Here is an 11,255-nt window from a genome sequence, read left to right on the forward strand (position 1 = left end):
AACATCATCATTAACATTATCACTAGGTTCATGTTCATCGCTAGATTGTGTCTCAGCATCAGCAATAGAAATATCATTGGGATTCTCAAGTGTGTCTATAACAGGTTCACTAGAAGCATGCAAAGTCCTATCAGTTTTCTTTTTTATTTTTATTACTAGGACTAGGTGCATCAGTATTAGTTCTCTAAGAATCTTCCTCAACTCTCTTAGGATAGCCCTCGGGATACAGAGGTTCCTAGGTCATCTTACCACCTCTAGTCATAACCCTAACAACATTATCATTGTTCTTACTATTCAACTCATTAAGCAAATCATCTTGTGCCTTAAGTACTTGTTCTACTTGAGTTGTAACCATGTAAGCATGTACTAATAAGCTTATGATCATTAACAGCTCTACACATATAATCACCCAAGTGGTCAAGCATGTAAGCATTACGTTTGAATTGTCTACTAACATAAGCATTGAAGTTTTCTTGTTTAACAATAAAATTATCAAAATCATCCAAGCACTGACTAGCAGATTTATTATGAGGAATACCACCTTCATCAAATTTATGGAGAGAGTTTACCTCTACTACCCGTGTCAGGTTATCAAAACCATGTATTCCTTCAATAGGCGGTAAATTATTAACATCTTCAGCTTTAATACCTTTTTCTTTCATAGATTTCTTTGCCTCTTGCATATCTTCATGACTGAGAAATAGAATACCCCTTTTCTCTGGAGTTGGCTTGGGAGTTGGTTCAGGAAGTGTCCAATCATTATCATTACTCAATATATTATTCAATAGCAATTCAGCTTGCTCAACAGTTCTTTCCCTGAAAACACAACTAGCACAACTATCCAGGTGGTCTCTGGAAGCATTGACTAGTCCATTATAAAAGATATCAAGTATTTCATTTTTCTTGAGAGGATGATCAGGCAAAGCATTAAGTAATTGGAGAAGCCTCCCCCAAGCTTGTGGGAGACTCTCTTCTTCAATTTGCACAAAGTTAAATATTTTCTTTAAAGCAGCTTGTTTCTTATGAGCAGGGAAATATTTTTCAGAGAAGTAATAGATCATATCCTGGGGACTATGCACACAACCAGGACGAAGAGATTTAAACCATACTTTAGCATCACCCTTTAATGAGAAAGGAAACAATTTAAGAATATAGTGATAGCGATTTTTTTTCCTCATGAGCAAATAGGGTGGATATATCATTCAATTTAGTAAGATGTGCCGCAACAGTTTCAGATTCATAACCATAGAAAGGATCAGATTCAACCAAAGTAATTAACTCAGGATCGACAGAGAATTCATGATCCTTATTTGTAACAAAGATAGGTGAAGGAGCAAACTTAGGATCATATTGCATTCTAGCATCCAAAGACTTTTCTTTTAGCTTAGCTAACAATTTCTTAAGATCATCTCTCTCATTACAAGAAAGAAAGTCTCTAGAAGTTTCCTCATCCATAATATAACCCTCAGGTACAACAAGCAATTCATTTCTAGGGGGAATCATAATCTTTAGTTTCAGTAATTTCATTCTCTCTAACCCTAGCAAGTTGTTCATCAAGAAATACACCAAGTGACAAAATATTATCAAGCAGAGAAGTAGTTTCATCATAAGCATCATGCATAGCAGAAGTGGCATCATCAATAACATGCGACATATCAGAATCAGTAGCAGGTGTAGGTGTCGCAAGTTTACTTTAAACAGAAGGTGAATCAAGTGTAGAGCTAGATGGCAGTTCCTTACCTCACCTCGTAGTTGAGGGGAAAATCTTGGTTCTTTGATCTTTCAAATTCCTCATAGTGATCAGAAGATATAAATCCCAAGTGACTCAGAGAATAGAGCTATGCTCCCCAGCAACGGCGCCAGAAAAAGGTCTTGATAACCCACAAGTATAGGGGATCGCAACAGTTTTCAAGGGTAGAGTATTCAACGCAAATTTATTGATTCGACACAAGGTGAGCCAAAGAATATTCTCAAGTATTAGCAGCTGAGTTTTTAATTCGACCACACCTGAAAGACTTAATATCTACAGCAAAGTATTTAGTAGCAAAATAGTATGGAAGTAACGACAACAGTGGCAAAAGTAACAGTAGCAATTTTGTAACAATCATAACAATGCCAACGGGAAAGTAACTTAGCAAAGATCAATATGAAACGAGCTCGTAGGAAATGGATCAATGATGGATACTTATGTCAGATGGCATTCATCATGGAACAGTTATAACATCGGGTGACATAGAGATAGCTCCAATTCATCAATATAATGTAGGCATGTATTCCAAATATAGTCATACATGCTTATGGAAAAGAACTTGCATGACACATTTTTTCCTACCCTCCTGTGGCAACGGGGTCTTATTGGAAACTAAGGGATATTAAGGCCTCCTTTTAATAGAGTACCGGACCAAAGCATTAGCTCTTAGTGAATACATGAACTCCTCAAACTACGGTCATCACCGGGAAGTGTCCCGACTATTGTCACTCTGGGGTTACCAGATCATAGCATGTAGTAGGTGACTATAACTTGCAAGATCAGATCAAGAACACAAATATATTCATGGAAACATAATAGGTTCAGATCTGAAATCATGGCACTCGGGCCCTAGTGACAAGCATTAAGCATAGCAAAGTCATATCAACATCAATCTTAGAACATAGTGGATACTAGGGATCAAACCCTAACAAAACTAACTCGATTACATGGTAAATCTCATCCAACCCATCACCGTCTAGCAAGCCTATGATGGGACTTCTCACACACGACGGTGAGCATCATGAAATTGGTGATGGAGGAAGGTTGTTGATGATGATGGCAACGATTTCCCCTCTCTAGAGTGTAGAAGGACCCCAGATCTGCCCTCTGAGGAAGAACAAGAGATGGCGGCAGCTCCATATCGTAAAATGCGATGAATCCTTCTCTCTGATTTTTTTCTCCCCGAACGTGAATATATGCAGTTGGAGTTGAGGTCGGTGGAGCCTCGTGGAACCCACAAGATAGGAGGGCGTGCCCTAGGGGGTGCCCTCCACCCTTGTGGATAGGTGGTGGGTCCCCTTTGGTTGATTCTTTCGCCAATATTTTTTATTTATTCCAAAAATAATATCCATGAAGTTTCATGTCACTTCGAGAACTTTAGTTCTGCACAAAAATAACACCATGACAATTTTGCTGAAAACATCATCAGTCCTTCAAATCATGCAAATTAGAGTCCAAAACAAGGGCGAAAGAGTTTGGAAAAGTAGATACGATGGAGACGTATCAGGTATTCTCTACAAGCACTGAAATTATCGGTAACAGATAGTTGTGTGATAAGATAATTCTTAACGGGTAACAAGTAACAAAAGTAACTAAGGTGCAGCAAGGTGGACCAATCCTTTTTGTAGCAAAGGACAAGCCTGGACGAACTCTTATATATAGAAAAGCGCTCCTGAGGACACATGGGAATTACTGTCAAGCTAGTTTTCATCATGCTCATATAATTCACGTTTGTTACTTTAATAATTTGATATGTGGGTGGACCGGTGCTTGGGTGCTGACCTTCCTTGGAAAGCCTCACACTTATGATTAACCCATTTCGCAAGCATCCGCAACTACGAAAGAAGAATTAAGATATATCTAACCATAGCATGAAACATATGGATCCAAATAAGCCCCTTACGAAGCAACACATAAACTAGGGTTTAAGCTTCTGTCACTCTAGCAAACCATCATCTACTTATTACTTCCCAATGCCTTCCCCTAGGACCAAATAATGGTAAAGTGGCATCTAGTCGATGTTCACATAACACCACTAAAGGAAAGACAACATACATCTCATCAAAATATTGAACGAATACCAAATTCACATGATTGCTTATAACAAGACTTCTCCCATGTCCTCAGGAACAAACGTAACTACTCACAAAGCATGTTCATGTTCATAATCAGAGTAGTATTAATTATCATTAAGGATCTGAACATATGATCCTCCATCGAATAAACCAACTAGCATCAACTATAAGGACTAATCAACACTACTAGCAACCCATAGGTACCAATCTGAGGTTTTGAGACAGAGAGCGGATACAAGAGATAAACAAGGGTTTGAGAAGAGATGGTGCTGGTGAAGATGTTGATGGAGATTAACCCCTCTCGATGAGAGGATCATTGGTGATGACGATGGCTTCGCTTTCCCCCTCCGGGACAGAAGTTTCCCCAGCTGAACAGCACTGCCGGAGCCCTAGATTGGTTTTGCCCAGGTTCCGCCTCAAGACGACGGAGCTTCGTCCCGAAAGCTTCCTTCTGATCTTTTCCAGGTCAAAACACACCTTATAGAAGAAGTTGGGCATCAGGGCATGCCAGGTGGCCCACAAGGCAAGGTGCGCGCCCAGGGGGGTAGGGCGCGCCGTCCACCCTAGTGGATGGCAGGTGGCCCCCCTTTGGTGCTTTCTTCACCCAATATTTTTTTTATTCCAAAATAATTCTCTGTGAAGTTTTAGGACTTTTGGAGTTGTGCAGAATAGGTCTCTAATATTTTCTCCTTTTTCCAGTCAAGAATTCCAACTGCCAGCATTCTCCCTCTTCATGTAAACCTTATGAAATAAGAGAGAAAAGGCATAAGTATTGTGATATAATGTGTAATAACACCCCATAATGCAATAAATATCAATATAAAAGCATGATGCAAAATGGATGTATCAACTCCCCAAGATTAGACCTCGATTGTCCTCAACTGAAAGCCGAAATCAAAAAATATGTCCTCATGTTTAGAGATAGAGGTGTCGATAAAATAAAATACAGACATGAGGGCGTCATGATCATCTTTAGAACATCAACATATATTGTCATATAATTTCTTATGCTAAAGTAACAATTCATTCACGAGGTAAAGCATGAATCAGATACTTCATTGAAAACTAACAAACTATGATTTGAATCATTGAGGCAATTGCAATTTATCACAACATCAGAAAGAGTCAATATAAGAGCTTTTCAGCAAGTCCACATACTCAACTATCATTTAGTATTTCACAATTGCTAACACTCACGCGATACTTATGGGTACAAAGTTTCAATTGGACACAGAGAAAGATAGGGGCTTATAGTTTCGCCTTTACCTCAAGGATCTCTCCAACACATAGTGCATGCCAAAGGAAAAAGTGTAAAAAGGAAAGGTGAAGATCACCATGACTCTTGTATAAGGGTAGAAGATAAAGGTAAAAGATAGGCCCTTCGCAGAGTCTTTTATGGTTGGATGCACACAATCTTAATGCAAAAGAACGTCACTTTATATTGCCGCTTGTGATAAAGAACTTTATTATGCAGTCTGTCGCTTTTATTTCTTCCATATCACAAGTTTGTATAAAGCTTATTTCCTTCACATTAATAGATCATACATATTTAGAGAGCATTTTTTTGCTTGCACTGATGACAACTTACTTGAAGGATCTTACTTAATCCATAAGTAGGTATGATGGACTCTCATGGAAAAACTGGTTTAAGGGATATTTGGAAGCACAAATAGTATCTCTACTTGGTGCAAAGAATTTGGCTAGCATAAGAGGGAAAAGCAAGTTCAACATGTTGGAGGATCCATGACAATATAACTTCTATTCAGATATAAGCAAACATAACTCATTATGTTGTGTTCCTTGTCCAACATCAACTTTTTAGTATATCATATTTTAATGAGTGCTCACAATTAAAAAAGATGTCAAAGATAGTATATTTATATGTGAAGCCTCCCTTTCTTTATTACTTCCTATTAATTGCAGCAATGACCAAAACTATGTTTGTCAACTCTCAACAACCTTTATTCATCGTACCCTTTATATGTGAAGTCATTACTCTCCATAAGATCATTATACTATCTTTTTATTCTTTCTTTAATTCCCTCAAGATCATAGCAAGATAGCAATGCCCTCCAATCAAAACTACTCTTTATTATATATAACTCACGGACTCAATTACATTGATAGAGATCGAAACAAAACTCAAAGCTAGATCGTACTAAAACTTTATCTTCTAGATCAAGATATAACCAAAAGGATCGAACTAAGAAAAATGATAAAGGTAAAAGTGTGATGGTGATACGATACTGGTGCACCTCCCCCAAGCTTGGCAGTTTCCAAGGGGAGTGCCCGTACCCTTATATTTATGTGTTTTTCTTCGGAAGTGGCGGCGATGTGATATTCTTGGAGATGATGCCCCTTAAGATGCGATTCTCTTCCTCGAGCTTATTATTTTGCTGCTTAAGATCCATTACTTCCTTGCGAAGCTTACCCATGACGGCTAGAGCTCTATTCACCCATGGATGTTTCATAACTGCGGGAGAAAAAGCAACACTCTTTTTCATATTTTCATAAGAGAGAAACCTAGCATTGGGAGGAATGACCGAATTTGTTATTGCCGAGCTCTGAAGTTCCTCCAGCATGAATCTAGTTTGAAGACGAGAGGTAAATTCTTGATCCTCCTCCATGGCATCCACCCTTTTCAAGTTAGCCTCCATTTCTTCCTCCGTTGATTGCCCGAAGTGGTCAGCTTTGCTGTATGCTCTTGGGCCCGGCGTCGGGTGAGATACGCGACTCTCCCCGACCGACTCTTGCGAAGACATCTTGGTCTAAATCTGCTGCAAAAACAGCTCAAAACAAAAACAGGAGATATTGTTGTGGTACGATGGTCAAAACCTTCGGGATTATATAATGATTTTTTACTAACTAAAAGAAGTACTGTGTAAGAAAACGGAGTCCGGAGGACACACGAGGTGGCCACAAGCCAGGGGGTGCGCCCAAGGGGGTAGGGCGCACCCTCCACCCTTGTGGATGCCTCATGCGCTCTTCGGACTACTTTTAATTTTCCTATTTTTTTTAATATTCCAAAACAAAGAAAAATTGCCATTGGAAATGTTTTGGAGTCGGTTTACTTACCGTACCACATACCTATTCCTTTTCGGAGTCTAAACGTTCTGGAAAGTATCCCTTATATACTTCTCCGGTGTTATGGTATTAATTATATTGGTCTGAACATTTATGGGAGTACCTGAGATATAATGTTTGATTCTTTGAACGTTTACCACCTTCGGGTTTGTGCCTTCGGCATTATTGATCTTGATGGCACCGGAACGATGGACCTCCTCGATAATGTAACGACCTTCCCATTTAGAGAGAAGCTTTCCTGCAAAAAATCTTAAATGAGAGTTATAGCAAAACATGATCTCATACATTAAACTCACGCTTTTGTATCCTCTCACTACTAGAAACAGGGAATATGCCATCAATCAGCTCTTTGCCGTCTGCCAGCGGATGGCAAAGAACGTCTTTGCCATCTGCTTACAAAAAACAGACTGCAAAGAACTGACAGACGACAAAGAACCTGGTTGCCATCAGCCAGTTCTTTGCCATCTGCCAGCCGATGGCAAAGAATCTTTGCCGTCCGCTGGCAGACGGCAAAGAGGTGTGTGGGGTCCAGTGGATGTCGGTGCTGTAACGGCCTATCGACCCACCTCTTTGCTGTCTGCCAGCAGATGGCAAAGAATCTTTTCTGTGTGCTGGCAGACGGCAAAGAAGTGGGTGGGGCCCAGTGGATGACGGCGTTGTAACGGGCCACTAGCCCCACCTCTTTGCCATCCTCCAGCAGACGGCAAAGATTCTTTGCCATCTTTTGGCTGATGGCAAAGAGGTGGGCTTTGCCATCCGTTGGCTGATGGCAAAGATGTGGGCCTTTGCCATCCGCTGGCTGATGGCAAAGAGGTGGGACAATATCCTCCCCCTCTCCTAGCCCGGCCCCACCCCTCTCTCTCTCGCAGCCCGGCCCCACCCCTCTCTCTCTCCCAGCCCGGCCCCACCCCTCTCTCTCTCTCCATCCACCTCACCCACCCACCACCGCACCCGCGCACCCTAGCCCTGCGTTCCCGACGGCGCCCAGCACCGCCGCCGGCCCGCCCCTCCCCACCACCGTAGCCCGCCCCTGTGCCCGCCCCTCCACTACCACCGGCCCCACCCCTCTCTCTCTTTCTTTCCCCTTCCCCCAACCCTAGCCGCCGCACGCAGCAGCCATGGCGGATTGCACCTTCAGCGCCGGTAGCCACCACTCGTCCATGCTGTGAAGCCATCCCCGCCCTGCTTGCCTTCGTTCGCCGCCATCGCGGACCGTCTCCTCCGTCCCCGACCACACATCCCCGCCCTCGTCTGCCGAAGTCACCAACCAGCTCCTCCGTCCCCGACAAGTCATCCCCGTCCTGCTCGCCGTCTTCTGCCGAAGAACCCGACGGCTCTGTCGATTCTCTGCCTCCCCGACCAGCTCTTCCAATTTTGCAAAGGTGATGCCCTCTTTGCCGCCCGACCACCTCTCCCTGTACATGTTCATGCTCTGCTGCTATATATTTAGTAAAGAGATGCAGAACATGCTTTGCTACTGTATGCTCTACTGCTATATATTTAGAAAAGAGATGTAGATGTTCAGTACAGGCTCTGCTGCTATATGTTCAGAAAAGAGATGTATATGTTTAGTATATGCTATGCTGCTATATGTTCAATACAGACTCTGCTGCTATATGTTCAGGAAAGACATGAATATTGCTATTGCAGTATTGCTACAAGTTGATTGACGAGTGCAAGTTCTGCTGCTATATATCTTCATTGCATTTTCCTGCTAGTACATAATGATAGCAACAGCACTTGTACATGTTTTTTTATAGTTAAGCACTCACGTAATGATAGAGACAGTACTTGTGCAGCCGTGGTGAACTACCGAACACCCCCTTAATCACTTGGGAGACACAAAGTAGGACACATGCCAACGACAACATAATCTGTAGACATTAATTACCTAGAGTCGTTGGCAGAAGCAAAAACACTGGTCAATCCTGAACCTGTATATTTATTCAGATGCAAAAGGCGACAGTAGCTGATATGCGCATGACTACCATGACACTATCAGCATAAGTCACCTACTTCACATACAGATTGGATATTTAGTTATATATTTAGCACCAACAAAACCATAAGGTTACCTTTGGTTCATAGGATAGGAATTACGTAGGCATAGGAAAAGTATAGGAAATGAGGTGCATGCATCCTAAATCCTATGAAGTGCTCAACCATAGGAAAAGAAAATTGAATGCCGTTTGGTTCACAGGATGGGAACACACATAGGAAACATAAAGAAATAATATTTTAATTTGAAGCAACTAGCCGTTACACACATGGCTGTAGGCATCTCTCCTCTATATATGTCATTATCAACCGATTATGGAGATCAAAATACACAGCATATGCATATATCTCATCTTCTGTTTGTGGTTGGCTAACCAAAGAAGGACCCCCTCCAACAGCTTCTAGCACGGACAACAACCACTGTCCTGATGGTGACCAATATTTGGATGTGGTATTGTAGTCCTTTGACTGAATTCATGGTCATCAAGTCCTTGACTTCCAAAGTCTATCATCCTGCCTTGATCATCCATCTAAAGAAACTAAATTGTACTATTAGTGGGACAAGAAATTAATTATTAAGACAAATAATGGGACTAGTGAGATGGTAAAATATGTATTGTTACTTGTTACATAATTAAGATGTATAGGTTATATATATGCAAAGAGTAGCAATGGGATTATGTATGGGTTAGAAGCAATATTTCCACGGGCAAATGGCAGCTCACAGTGAGTTAAAGTTAGTCTTGCCCAGGTTGCACTCATGGGTTGGCTCCGGCATTGTTCTTTACAATTCACTCCAGATTGGGAAAAGTGATGCTGATTCTAATTAGAGTGTCTAATTTTTAGGCCCTTTCCTCAAAGAAAAAGATTAGGGATTGGGACTGGACTAGGGAATCAAATACGGGAAATTTCTATGGGCATCTCGTACACCAAACTATACTGGATTAATTCTCCATTAGCACCAGATCTGAATACGAGAAGAGAAAGCAAGATGGATCCATACCTGAAGAGATCTGCGGCAGATGGATGCCGCTGGAGCTTGAAGGCCGGTTGGTCGGTGGTAGATGCTCTCCAGCTTGCCGATGGTTCCTGCTCGCCGTCCAGATGTGGCCGCGTCGCTCGGCCATCTGCTGCCGTCCTCGCCGCCGATCGGTCTTCAAGTAGGAGCTGTGGCGTTCTGTGTCGGACGAGGGGATGGATGGATATAGTTCGGTTTTGTTTCTTTTCCCACCTCTTTCTATTGGAAAATTTGACAACTTTAACCTGTGGATGAAATCATTTCACAAAATGAACTGCTTTTAAAAACATTCACTCAGCTAACTGTTGGTGTCAAAACCGGCGGATCTCGGGTAGGGGGTCTCGAACTGTGCGTCTAAGACGGATGGTAACAGGAGGCAGGGGACACGATGTTTACCCAGGTTCGGGCCCTCTTGATGGAGATAATACCCTACTGTCGGATTTCGGGTTCCGGCAGACCCTTGAGGTTCGAACACTGGGGTGCGCGCGGAGATTTCGCCTCCTACCTACCTGCACCCCTCCGCCATGCCAGGATCTAAACTATGGAAAGAACGACAGAGGAGACACAAGGTTTATACTGGTTCGGGCCACCGTTGTGATGTAATACCCTACTCCAGTGTGTGGTGTGGTGGATTGCCTCTTGGGCTGATGATGATGAACAATACAAAGAAGAACAGCCTCGCGAGGGTCTGTTCTTGGCTTGGGCGATGAACTGCTCGGAGGAGTTCAGTCCCCCTTCTCTCTCTCTCCGCCTCCAGCCAACCGACCCCTTGCTATGCGGGTGGCTGGTCCTATTTATAAAGGCCCTGATCCTCTTCCCAAATATCGAGCGGGAAGGGAGCCAACATTGGCGGGCTAATTTGAAGGGAGATAGCAAGTATTAGCTATCCTGACAAAAGTAGTCTTCGCCTGCGCAAAGCTCTGGTGATGACGCCGTCTTGGGCTCCACGGTGACCTCCGTCTCGTAGTCCTCCTGGTCTTGGTCTCGTTGCACCGAAGTGGCAATCTTTGTCTGATGCCTCGGTACTCCGCGGCTGCGCTTGCCCCCTTTGAACCAAAGAGGAAAGGAGGACGCTGCGCGGGCTGGCACCCGCATGGCGCCCTGAGTCGTCATGGCTTGCATCACGGGCACCTCGTGAGGTACCCCGCCTTGATCTCTCCACCTCCTCGTGAGCCAGCCTGACGATGCCGTGCCTGAGGAAGCCCCGCGTCGTCCACCCCACGAGGCTTGGCCCCTCGCGAGGGTCTTGGGTTTGTGTTGGTGAAGACGGGCCGTGCTGGACCCCCCTTTGAGCCACGCCGCAGGCCGCAGGCAGGCAAGTCTAGGGACC

The 11,255-nt window shown here is 43.2% G+C and overlaps 1 long non-coding RNA gene across 1 annotated transcript; it reads right to left on the reverse strand.

Annotated features, from left to right (window-relative positions):
• Window positions 1-9,132: 9,132 nt before the first annotated feature.
• LOC125521355 (uncharacterized) lies at window positions 9,133-10,199 on the reverse strand. The gene is made up of 2 exons (XR_007289213.2): window positions 9,911-10,199; window positions 9,133-9,437 (listed from the first exon to the last, which is right to left on the reverse strand). It is a non-coding gene; the product is annotated as an uncharacterized LOC125521355 (long non-coding RNA).
• Window positions 10,200-11,255: the final 1,056 nt, after the last annotated feature.

This window comes from Triticum urartu, chromosome 7A (genome assembly GCF_056163025.1).
Source record: "Triticum urartu cultivar PI428250 chromosome 7A, HENAU_Tu73, whole genome shotgun sequence".
Lineage (NCBI taxonomy): Eukaryota > Viridiplantae > Streptophyta > Magnoliopsida > Poales > Poaceae > Triticum > Triticum urartu.